Here is a 13,115-nt window from a genome sequence, read left to right as displayed (position 1 = left end):
TGAGATCACAAAATTTTCTGAAAGAAAATACACACTCCTCTAACTTCTTAAACAAAACATTCTCAACATAATATAAACCGTAAGCAATGAATCATGATGGTTCTAATTATAAGCATCAGTCATTCTACTAGGCCCTAAGATTCTGTTGAGGAACTTTTAGTAATCATCAGGGTATTTATTATTTTTAAACTGTATTCCAAACACTTGAGGCAGTGAGACCTCACCCCTTCCTACAACACCTTACCTCTGGTGGCGACTTTTGCCCCCAGAATAAAACCTGAGACTTGATCCCTGAAGACAATAGGTGTTCTGCCTGGGAAGGATCCAGGTGTGGGTTCGAGTCTGAGACCACATTAAAATAAATCATTTGGTAACTGTAGCCATCACACCCATTAGATTCTTAGAGAAACAAAAAGGTAGCTCCATCCAGGAGTAAAATATACTGAAAGGTAATATCCTCAAACTGAAGCCCTCTTTATTTTGACCCTCTGGGCTCTCTAGCACACTCTATACTTAGGCACCCTATAGGGAAGCCCATGTTCTGTGCACGTACCTAGAGCAGGCGGCCTGTCCTATTTGTGGGAGAGGCCCATTAGGCAAACAGCTCTAAACAAAAGCAGGGGAACCCTACAACCAAGGGTCATCCAATGCTCAAGAAAAGCTGATTCCATAAAAGAGAAGAATCGGGTGAATAAAGGGATCAGCCATACTTCGGAGAACGGAAGTGACGTTTTTAAGATGTATAGTTAGTATTTGCAGAGAGTTTTAAGAAGATAATGCACTCAGAAGTCAAGAGCAGGTTACTGTAAGAAAGAAGCATTTAAAGGGCAAGAAAAAATTGGGGGAAATTAAAAACTAATAATTTCCAAAATAAAACCATTGTATCAATCATAGAATAAAGTAGGCCAAAGACCAAGGTGGTTGTCTGGAATTTATTACCGATCTATTAACATCTATAAACTGATGTATAAGCAATCTGTAAACGTCTCATAATGTAAAGCAACAAGACACAGAGATGGAAAATATAGAGGTGAGGTAGGACACGTAGAAGAAAAAGCTATTAAATCCAGCCTACGTCCAATAAGAATTTTAGGAGAGAACAGGAACAAAAGAGAGGACAAAACAATTTAAAAGAAGGAGGGATGAACTTTCCCCAGGGTTAAAAATGATGGGAATCTCCAGATTGGAAGGGACCCATGAAATCTCAGAAGAATGTCTAAAAGGATCCCAACCAGGGGTGGGGGAGATTTCAGAATTTTAAAAGATAAAGAGAGGGGCACCTACCTGAGTGGCTCAGTTGATTAAGCATCAGACTCTTGGTTTTGGTTCTGGTCACGATCTCACAGTTTGTGGGTTCAAGCCCCACATCTGGCAGTATGGAACCTGCTTGGTATTGTCTGTCTGTCTCTCTCTCTCTCTCTCTCTCTGTACCTTCCTTACTTGGTCTCTCTCTCTCTTTCAAAATAAATAAATCTTGAATTGTGTTTAATGTTTATTTTTTGAGAGAGAAACAGAGCATGAGTGACGGAGGGGCAGAGAGAGAGAGAGAGAGGGCCACGGAATCTGAAGCAGGCTCCAGGCTCAGCACTGTCAGCATAGAACCCGATGTGGGGCTCGCACCCATGAACCGTGAGATCATGACCTGAGCCAAAGTCGGACACTTAACCGACTGAGCCACCCAGGTGCCCCAAAATAAATAAGTCTTTAAAAATAAATAAATAAAGAGAAAATCTTTAAAGTTTCTGGAAGAAAAGGTGGTTTTCATAACGGAAGTTGAAGTAGACCGGCCATCAGACTACTTGTTGGTTACAGCAGGTGCTACAAGTCGGGTAAGCAGTGCAAACACACACATGTGGTGACAAGAAGGGAGCCAGGAAATGCACCTGTGTGTCACGCAAGGAGGTTGGGGGCAGCGCCGTCAGTTTCTTGCTTGGTATTGCTATTACCTTCTTCTTTACTAACAGAACCTCAATTCTTGTGGAGGGGCACATCAAGGTACCCAGCTAAAATTATTCTTGTCATCAGACTCCCATGAGGCTGAGAGTGACCATCTGACCCAGTTCTGGCCCATGAGTATCAGCAGAAGTTGATGACTGGAACTTCCGAGATAGCTTTTTCTAAGGAACGGACTCAATAGCCTGTTTCATTCATTCGTTTCTCCACCCCGCCCCCTGCTCCGGTCTGCTTCTCAGAATGTGGACTTGATATGCCCAGAAGTTCACAACCCTCCCGTGACTGAAAAGACCAATGCCTAGGCAATAAGGTGCTACCAGAGGAGGGCGGGACAAGCCTGGATCCCTGATGAAAAGTAGAACCCTACTAATAAGAAAAATGTGGGAAATTTACAAAATAATTTTGGAGGTAGAAAGGCCATTCTAAGGGTGAGACAAAGTGCAGAAGCCACAAAAAGAAAGATTAATGCACTTGACAAATTAAAATTTTAAAATTTCCGCATAGGAAAAATAACGTCACACAAAAACCAAAAGGATAAATTGTGAAACAAACATAATTGCCACTCACATCATAAAAAGCTAATACCCTCAATATATCACAAAATCCCCAAAAATTGCTATTGGGAAAGAGAAAGATGGCTCAAATAGAAAAAGAGGCTAAAGTTAAGAATAGTTCACAGGACAAAGAATACAATCACTCTTATATGAAAAGATACTCAACTCATAATGAGATTAATTAATGCAAACTAAAACTATAGAGAAATATTCTACATAAAATGTTATATATTAATATTCATATTATATCTTATGAATATATATATTCATATGATATATATTCATATGATATATTCTTGCTTAAGCTTGTGTATTCATAGAATTTTCTAAACGGATAAACAAGAAAATTGCCCCTGGAGAGACAGTGTGGATGAGGACCAGGAGACAATGCTAGATGGAACATTAGTTTTCACCACATAACTCCACTTTACATCCATTAAATGGATCCATTCATGGAGTAATGTTTACTCCATTAAACATCATATTTTGATGTAATTGTAGGTTCACAGGCAGTGGTAAGAAATAACACAGAGAGTTCTTGTTCCCTGTATCCAGTTTCCCCCAGTGGTAACAATTGGCACACCTATAGTATAATATCACAACAAGGGCATTGATACTGGTACATTTTCATCACCACAGGATCCCTCGTGTTGCCCTTTTATATCTACATCCACTTTCCTCTCACAGGCAACGCCTCCTAGCAACCACTAATGGACAATCAAAGAACGTTGCACAAATGGAACCACACAGTATGCAACCTTATAGAATTGGCCCTTTTCACTAGACATAATCCAGGTTGATGCATGCATCAATAGTTTTTTGCTTTTAATCGCTGAATAAGTTCCATGGTATAGGTATATACCACAATTTAACTGTTCACACACGGACAGATACAGGGGTTATTTCCAGTTTGAGACTATTTTGAAAAAAGCTCCTATAAACATTCATGGAAAGGTTTTTGTGTGAACGTAAGTTTCTCTTTCTCTGGGGTAAATGCCCAAGAGTGTAGTTGATGGAGGGGATGGTAGTTGCATGTTGAGTTTGTAAAGAAATTGCCAAACTCATGGCTGCACCATTTTACATTCCCACCAGCGAATGGAAGAATGATATAGTTTCCCCACATCCTCATCAGCACTTGGTGTTATCACTGTTTTTTCTTTAACCGTTCTGATATATGTTTAGTAATATTGTAGTTTTAGTTTGCATTTTCCTCATGGTTAATGATGGTTGAACAATTTTTCATGTACTTACCTGCCATTTGTATATCCTCATTGGAGAAATGTCTCTTCATGTCTTTTGCACGTGTTTTAATTGGATTTTTTCATTGTGAGTCTTAAGAGTTTTTATTTTAATATTCCAGATACTAGGTTTTTGTCACATATGTAGTTTGCAAACATTTTTCCTAGTCTGTAGCTTCTCTTTTTATCCTCATAATAGAGCCTTTTGCTGAGCAAAAGTTTTGAATTTTAATGAAGTCCAATTTATCATTTTTCCTTTTGTGAATCATGCTTTTGGTGTCACCTCTAAAAGCTCGTTACCTAGTCCTAGATCCTGAAGGTTAACTTCTGTGGGTTTTTTTTCTAAGAATTTTATAATTTTGTGTTTTCTATTTAAGTCCATTATCCATTTGAGACTTGTGTCCATTATCCATTTGAGATGTGTGTGTGTGTGTGTGTGTGTGTGTGTGTAAGGTGTGAGGTTTAGGTCAAGTTTCTGGTTTTGGCAGGGCTGTGGATGTCCAATTATTCCAGCACCATTTGTTAAATATTCTACCCTTCCTCCATTGAATTACTGTTGCACCCTTCTCAAAAATCAGTTGGGCATATTTGTGTGGGTTTCTTTGTGGGTTTCCTGTTACCTACCATTGATGTATGTGCCTATCACTTCACCAATACTTCTAGCAATGAGTCTTTATATCAGAAAGACTGATTCCTCCTGTTTATCTTTCAAAAATTGTTTTAGCTATTCTAGTTCCTTTGCTTTTCTGTATAAATTTTACACTTGATTTTAACCAGAAGGCCAAGAAGTGATTCCACCTAAATTTTAGGCTAATCTTATCTATACCTACAAAAAACTTTCCTAGGGTTTTGATAGGGATTGAGTTAAACTTGAATATCAATTTGGGAAGAATCAACATGTTTTCTATGTTGTGTTTTAATACATGAACATGGTATGCTTCTCCATTTATTTAGATCAACTTTGATTTCCTTTAGTATTTCGTAGTTTTTAGCATTCAAGTCCTGAACATGTTTTGTTAGGTTTATGACTAAATATTTCTTTTAATTAGAATCATTATAAATTGTGTTGTATTTTTTGTTTGTTTTGGTGTCCATGTACTCATTGCTGATAAGTAGAAATACAATTGATTTTTGTATGTTAATGTGTCCCACAACCTTATTGAAATCAATTATCTAGTCTAGAAGAATATTTCTTGTTTGTTTTTTAAGATTCCTTAGTATTCTCTATATGAACAATCATGTCATCTGCAAATAAGGACAGTTTTATTACTTCCCTTCTCATATGCATAACTTCAATTTCCTTTTCTTGCCTTATTGCAGTGGCTAGCACTTCCAGCACCATGTTGAATGAGAGTGGTAAGAATGGACATTCTTGCCTTATTCCTACTGTTGGGGGAAAGTGGTCAGTCTTCCATTATTAAGTATAATGTCAACTGCAGGGTTTTTGAAGATGGTCTTTATTAATTTGAGGAAGCTCCCTCTATTCCAATTTTTCTGAGCATTTTAATCATGAATATGTGTTGAATTTTATTAAATGCTTTTTCTGAATTGATATGATCATGTGATCTTTTTTTCTTCAGCCTTGTTCATATGGTTAATGATTAATTTCTGACTATTAAAATAGCTTTGTATCCCTGGAAGATACAAATAATGATTATTAATGCAAATTGGTTGTTGTTTCTTTGAGTCTCACCTAAATCATTTTTTCCCTGATCTCCACTGTATTTCCTCACCTTGCTAGAGAGGTTGACAAGGCTGGTTTCATAGGACACTAATCCAGGGAAAGATCATCAGGCCATGATTCTGGCAAGTATCACAGGGCAGTCAGCATGCCAAGGAAGAGAGTACTGCGGATAAATTAGACTTAACGAGGAGATGTATACATTGTGCAAAGCTTGCTGCCTTGGGGCCCAATGAGGTACCAGCCTTCAGCTGGTCAGTAATTTCTATTGGAGAACAGTGTGGCTGATTAATTCTAATTTTGCCCATAAACATACAAAGCATGAGGGGAGAATGCATCAAGCTATTGGAATGCAGTCCTCATGCACAGAAACTCACTTCCACTTACTTGCCTTACTATATTCTAAGAGTTCAGTCTACATTTTTGGTCATATGGAATAAATTGTCCTCAACAAATCCTAGACTTCGTCACATTAATCTAGTACAAAGCTATAAAAATACACATAGACTTCTAAAATTGCTCATAGGATGGGAAGGTGCATCTGAGAGAGATGAAATTTGGACAGGATTCCTTCTAGCCCAGAGTCTGTTATCACATTCAAGCTGCCTGGGAGAAAGGCAAGATTTGGTGTGTGGAGAATCTCTCTGTGGGCCTAAGACCCTTAGGGAAGCCAGAAATCTGAGGCAAATGTCCATTTAGAAGCAAAGACCATCTATAAATCTAATTCTCTCACGTGAGTCATCTAGTGAGGAATTTATATTTGTGTAGTGAAAGCGGGAAAACATTGTCTAGCATTTTAGATGGAAAGGGCTCCATATTCTGTCTATTTCCCTTCCCTAGATCAGTGTTTCTCAGACTTTTTTTCATTATATCTCCCCCTTGGGGAGACTTTTTACACATTTTTTTCCTAATTGTATCCCTGCCATCATGAAATTTGGACACTGCAGATATATTGTCTATCTGCTTACGTTGATGGGCAAGGTTGAGTTTTGGAGGGCCGTAATTCATTGCAATATCTAATTCCCCTCCCCCAACCACTTTTTTTGCCCCCTTGGCAGCAATATTTCCTCTGTTAAGAATATGTGTCTTAGATAAATGAGTGTCTAAACTCTTCACGAAAGCAGGAGAAACAGATATTCTGAAACCACCTTTAAGGTTGCTCCCATGTCCTGTCCTGAGAATTGCAATAGCAATTATTCTCCTTTATCTGGGTGCCACTATTGGCATACTTCAGTCCAGAACATGTAAAAAGAGATTTATTACAATGAAGGAAATATCAAGGAAGTCACTTTCAGGAAGTCTTGAAAGGCCTGGAAAGTCATAATCGGTCAGCTAGCTTCTCATTTCCATTATCTTCTGGAACATGAGTTCCCTCCAGCACTGGTTCTAGGTGAAGGCTCTCACTGGTTCCCGCCAACGCCCCCCCCCTCAGCACTAGGTGTCTCGTACACAAGTCCACATGCCTAAATTCCTTATCCACACAAGCTTTCAATGTCCTTTCACTGTTATAATGAGGAAGAGGAGAGACAGAGGGCGAGTTACATGACACCACTTGTTGCAATGTTTGATGGCCAGACTCAGATGTCATCCTTAAGCAGACCAGCTTAATTTAAGAAATTATATAAAATCTAGTGTTATGCCCTGTGCTCGGAGTCTAACAGATTTTTGGAACGTGAATCATGCCATACTTTTCAAGAGCAGTAGCTGCAATGTATTAATAAAGGGATGCGTCTGATTTACCCACATCAAAAACTTCTCTGATGCATTTTCATGGGGCTTTGGCAGGTGTCACCATGTCAGCTAGTCGAGACACCGAAGCTGTGTGGTGGCAGTTGAGCCTGCTAAGGAACCAGGGTTTGCCAGGGAAGACTGCTGCTGACCTTGAGGGAATCCCTAACATTCTATCCACAAACTGGTTTAATAAGAAATCTCAAGTCACTGGGAGAGAAACATGAGGCGGTTTCCTTTATGGAGCGTCTACCACCAGCTGGGCTCTGTCTTCCTGCCCTTTCCGTAGGCTGCCTTGCTCTTAACCACAGCTGAGCAGTGGTTGCCTTTTCCATCACCTCGATTATCAAAGCAGCCTCTCTTCAGTTCTGTGAGTCAGTGCTACTGACTTCAAGCCTCAACTTCATATCCAAGGAGACAATCTTCTCTTCCCACCTTCATGACCCCAGGGCGGTGTATACCAGGAGTTTGGCGGGGGCTGGAGAGTAAGACACAGTCTGCTTCCATGTATGCTTCTGTCCTCTTCTCCACTCTTGTGTTGGGGTGGCCTCTTGGGAAACTAAGCCACCGCTTTCATGTATCCTGCAGTCATTGGATATACCCACTGGCTCTGATGTTCCCGAACTATTTTGGTCTCTGTCAAGACGATGCCTCCAAATCCTAATTACCCTTCCTAACCCCAAATCTTGGGTTCACGACATGCAATTATTTATTTTTCCATACTCTCAGGAACCATGGAGGGGCAGTACTTATCTCTGCCTGGTGACACACTGTGCGATTTCTCCCCAGGGTTTTTTTTTTTCTTCTCTGGTAACCCCAGTTTGGGTTCTCAAGACTTGTGCTCAGTGTCACAGCCAGGGAATACCCAACTCCCTCTACTTTCTGGACTTACTTTCAAGGGTCTACATGAAAACTTGCAAGTGATTTTCTTGAGGACTCCATCCTTTGACTTCAGGGAGCACAAGTCCCCTAGGAAAAAGAGGGAGGGTAGTTTGGGGGGGCTCATGGCACCCCCTGAACTTGGCAGTTTCATTCCATTCCCAGTTGTCTTCTGATACCTGGTGGGAGAAGGGATGGAGACTAGTAGAGGTCATGTTTCTTTGCCAGCCCGGTGGTGGTGTGTGACACATTAGTGACAAGAAAGCAGCATCTCACTCCCCATTACATGGCTTCTTGCCAAAGCTCCTGGTTCCTTTTCCCTCACAACGAGACCTTGCAGATATGGCTTTCGGCTGTTGTGGTGACAGATCTGGTGGCCACTCCACCTTACCTCAGCTCCATTGTTCAACTCCATCTGGCTCGACCTCTGAGTCTCAGTACAAATTCTCAAGGGAGGGAATCTGACTGGCTTTGCTTCAGACAGATGTTCGCTACCGGTTTAACCAGACGTGGATGAAAGAGCAGGTCACCACGTAAAAGCGTGTTTTCCTGCACCCACTCATTCATCGGAGCTTATGGTTAGGCTTGCCGTATCATCCTATCACCCAAAGCGAGGCTTTGTGGTGAGCAAAGGGCAGAGTTAACAATAATTCCCCAGGGACAATAGGTGTAAGTTGGGATTGTCCCGGGCAAACCAAGACGTATAATTACCCTCCCTGAAGAAAATTCCAAAGAAGGAAGAGTAACAACACAAGTGTGCCAGGTACATTTGTGATGTCGTGGAATACAAATAAGTCATGAGGCTCCTTGAGGGAAGGAAATGTGTCTTGCACATCTTTATATTTTGAAGTCTAATATGGGGTCTGTCAGATTCGGAGGCATCTAATGAATATCTGTGGAATGAATGAAAATTTAACAAGTTCCAAAAACTTGTTGGAAAATGTAGTTAATTTTTACATGTCAACTTGGCAACTTTAAAAAAAAAAAACAGAAAATGTTCGAATTATTCTCTCTGAGAGACATTTTAGAGTCTTGTTGATAAGGCTGCCTACATAATGCACTGAGAATTTTGAAGTTTGGGTCTGTGCCCTTTCTATAATTTGGCTTAAGACATACCCATGCCAAAGCCAGCATGTTTCATTTTGAAAGAATCTTTCATTTGGAATGTTGGTGATTCTCAGGTTTCTACTCAAAACTTCAGCCCTTATCCACAGGCTTATGTTGGCAATTCTTTGTCAGGAACTTAAATGGAAATTGCAATCTTTCCTCTCTGTCATTGGTCATGCTCGGTTATAGTGTAAAACAGAGCAGGGAAATGAACTGTGGTTGGAGGGGGGTGGGAAGAAGGGATACAGAAGAGAGGAAGTAAGAGAGTAAAAGACAGGAAGATACCTGAAGACAGGAGCAAGGCCAGAGCCAGGAAAGAACCCAGAACAATGCCGAACATCGTCTCTGAGGAGTGCCAGATATGTGTGGTATCTCATGGTGCCTATAAAAGCCCACTAACTCCCAGCTACCCCTCCTTTCGGGGACTCCCAGCCTCTCTCCCAACAGAGGCCTTTCTTAGGCATGTGCAGCCATTTCCATGTATGTGTCTGAAGCCGCCTCTGAGAACAACGTCTTTGGAACCAGCAGAGGGAAGCCGGGTGAACACCTTGGCCCTCCTCCACCTGATATCAGAGGGCCACTCTCCATGGGCCCTGTTAATATGGCCATGGGCCTCTAGCTCTGTTCCAGAAAGCATCTGACTCCAGACACAAGGACAAAAATAACATTTAAGGGGCGTCTGGTTGGCTCAGTCGGTTAAGCGTCTGACTTTGGCTCAGGTCACGTTCTCACAGTTCTCGAGTTCAATCCCCGTCTGTGCTGACGAGCTCAGAGCCCGGAGCCTGCTTCGGATTCTGCGTCTCCCTCTCTCTCTGCCCCTCCCCCCTCACACTCGGTCTCTCTCTCTCAAAAATAAACAAGCATGAAATAAATATATAACATTTAAAGACACTGTGAAAGTAAAATTGCCTTCTTCACTGCAGAGGGTGACGCCATTATTTTATTTACTATTTATTATTTTGACTTCACTGGGCTCTATTATTTTAATGAAAATATTGGCCGTGTTATGTCAGTTTCCCTGAGAGGAAAGCCTCCCCCACCCCTGCCCCAGACCTTGTTCTGTGGGAGAAGCCAGGCATTTCCCCTCTCTTGGGTGGCAGTTGCCTGAATCACAGACATAAAGCCTCAGAGTATTTAACTTGGCTTTGGTGAGTCTCCTTGCAAACTCAAACTTAATGAGGACAGGAAAATTATTACAGAGGTGTTCCTGATGGCGTACAAAATGAAGGCACATTTGCGCTGGTCAGTGACAAAAGGGGATACCTCACCCTGTGTCTCTGCCAACCTCGGGCTCCCAGAATTTCCCTGAGGCTTAGTTGCCTCAAAAACCCAATAAACAGCCCAGGTTGTTTATTGGAAAGGGGCTCTGCCTCTCACCCACCATTCACCATTGCCCCAGGTGGCCTGACCACCCTTGCTTTAAGGTTGGGAAAATGGTAAATTCAGAGCCATGTTTATGCAATGCACTGAACTGTCGCCTATAAGAAGAAAGCAGAGAGAGAGAGAATGAGGCTCAAGAAATGGATTAGCTTGGGCATGAAAACATGAGTGCATTTGTATCATAAGTAAAATGGAAGAGTTACAAGTTTTATTTTCTTTTGAAGATTTTGGACTGTTTCATGGTGGTTTAAGTGCATACAATACTATTTTTTAGGCCACAGGTTGGCAATTGTGGCCTGTGGGCCAAATCCGGCCAGCCATCTGTGTTTGTTTTTTTTTTTTTTAATTATTATTTTTTTCAATTTTTAATGTTTATTTCTGAGAGAGAGAGAGAGAGAGCATGAGTGGGGCAGGGGCAGAGAGAGAGGGAGACACAGAATCCGAAGCAGGCTCCAGGCTCTGAGCTGTCAACACAGAGCCCAACGCGGGGCTCGAACCCATGAACCGCGAGATCATGACCTGAGCTGAAGTCAGACGCTTAACCGACTGAGCCACCCAGGGGCCCCTAGCCATCTGTTTTTAAAAATTTTTTTTTTCAACGTTTTTTATTTATTTTTGGGACAGAGAGAGACAGAGCATGAATGGGGGAGGGGCAGAGAGAGAGGGAGACACAGAATCGGAAACAGGCTCCAGGCTCCGAGCCATCAGCCCAGAGCCTGACGCGGGGCTCGAACTCACGGACCGCGAGATCGTGACCTGGCTGAAGTCGGACGCTTAACCGACTGCGCCACCCAGGCGCCCCTAGCCATCTGTTTTTATAAATAAAGTTTTATTGGAACACAGCCACTTTCACTTGGTTACATATTGTCTATGGCTGCTTTTGTGCTACGAGACAGAGTTGAGTAGGTTCAACAGAGACCACATGTGATCCACAAAGCCTAAAATATTTATTATCTGGACCTTTACAGAAAAAGCTTGCCACCTCCTGTTTTAGGTCAACTTTGACACACGGTCTCATCTTCTTCCCTAATTTAACAGGAGGACATTTATATATCAGTGCAAAAGGAGAACACATCTTCCTCCCTCATAACTTGTGAACACGTCATTGCTTGTCCGTACCCACAAGCATTTCCTGGGGGGTTGTGAAGAGCATAGCGTTTGAGTCCTATCTCCATGGTCACCAGGTATATAACTCTGGGCCTGTTCCCTAACCTCTCAAGTCTCATTTTTCTCATGTGTATATGAAGATACCAACTGTACCTAGTTCCCAAGGATTAAATAAATGAATATACATTTTGTATTCATATAAAGAGTCGAGGACAATGCCCGGCCATAGATGGCTCCAATGAATATTGGCTGCCCAGTGGTCCCTTTCCACTGCATTGCCAATGTCTCTATACCTAACACTCCATAAAACACACATTTATCAGGACAGGGGAGAGAAGGAGAACCTGGAAAAGGGGGCAGAAACTCATTTGTAATTCAGCAAGATTTGAGGGCCTACTCCTTATTTATTTTTCCTAAAAATCTTTCAAAACAATTCATGAACCGGATGTACTGGAACATGGCCTACAGAATGGCTCCTATAAAATTTAAACCGACAGTTGAAGAGAATGACAACACTTAGTTGCTCCGGAATCGGCTCAGTCCACCAGCTCCCCGGAATCTGGTTACTACAACTCACTCTCATGCTTCAGTGGGCTAATTGTTCCTTGGATGGAATCACCCGCCTGGGCTGAGCACCCAGCTCTCTTCAAAGCACTTAATAAATTAGTGGCTCTCCACATGTACTTACCTGTGTGCCGCAAAGTCAGACACACAGGGTCTGGCCTGACCTGGGTTTGAAAACAGGAAAGCTAATCAGGTCATTGCTCAAAGCCAGTCCAAGGAGCACGAGAGTAATTTGCCCCGAGCACCCAGTGCCGTGTTGCCCCTTGACGGGACTGCTGAATCAATTAGCCTAATTAAATGAGGTGGAAAATTACTCCCACAAATAAGTTGCCATGAAAGGCAAGTCTTAATTTGGCCTAAGGGAAAGCAAACAGCTCTCCCCTGTGTCTTGCCAGAGTCTATGAATGGGGAATAATTGGCAATTTATGTGTGTGTGCTTTGAAGGCCACGGTACAAATATGTTTTCGTTGACAAGCAGCTGAGGCTTTCTCTGGTATAAAGAGAGAGTTCTAATTAAGGGACAGTGTAATTGTGTGTGTTGGCTGAAATGCCATGTGTACTGTGGCTGTGAACATCGAGGCCTGGGCCCTGTCCCACCGTGAGGAGCAGGGGCTCAGGTCAAGATGGACCCCTGGCAGGGGTGCTAACATCAGCCCCGTCAGCCTCTGATTTCTTCTGGGGAGGGGAAGTTTCCCCCAAGCTCACTAAGCCATGCAGACAAGTTCTGGAGATTCTACTGCAAGCGGCCCAGAAAGACAAACTAGGAAGTTAGAAACTAAAAAGAGTACCTTCCTTCCATGGACTTCACTACAGTCCCTAAGAATGATGTTAGAGAAGGGGCGCGCCTGGGTGGCCTAGTGGGTTAAGTGTCTGACTCTTGATTTCAGCCCAGGTCATGATCCCACGGTTTGTTCAGATCGAGCC

This window comes from Panthera tigris, chromosome B2 (assembly GCF_018350195.1).
Source record: "Panthera tigris isolate Pti1 chromosome B2, P.tigris_Pti1_mat1.1, whole genome shotgun sequence".
NCBI classification, from domain to species: domain Eukaryota; kingdom Metazoa; phylum Chordata; class Mammalia; order Carnivora; family Felidae; genus Panthera; species Panthera tigris.
This window is presented reverse-complemented; position numbering follows the sequence as displayed.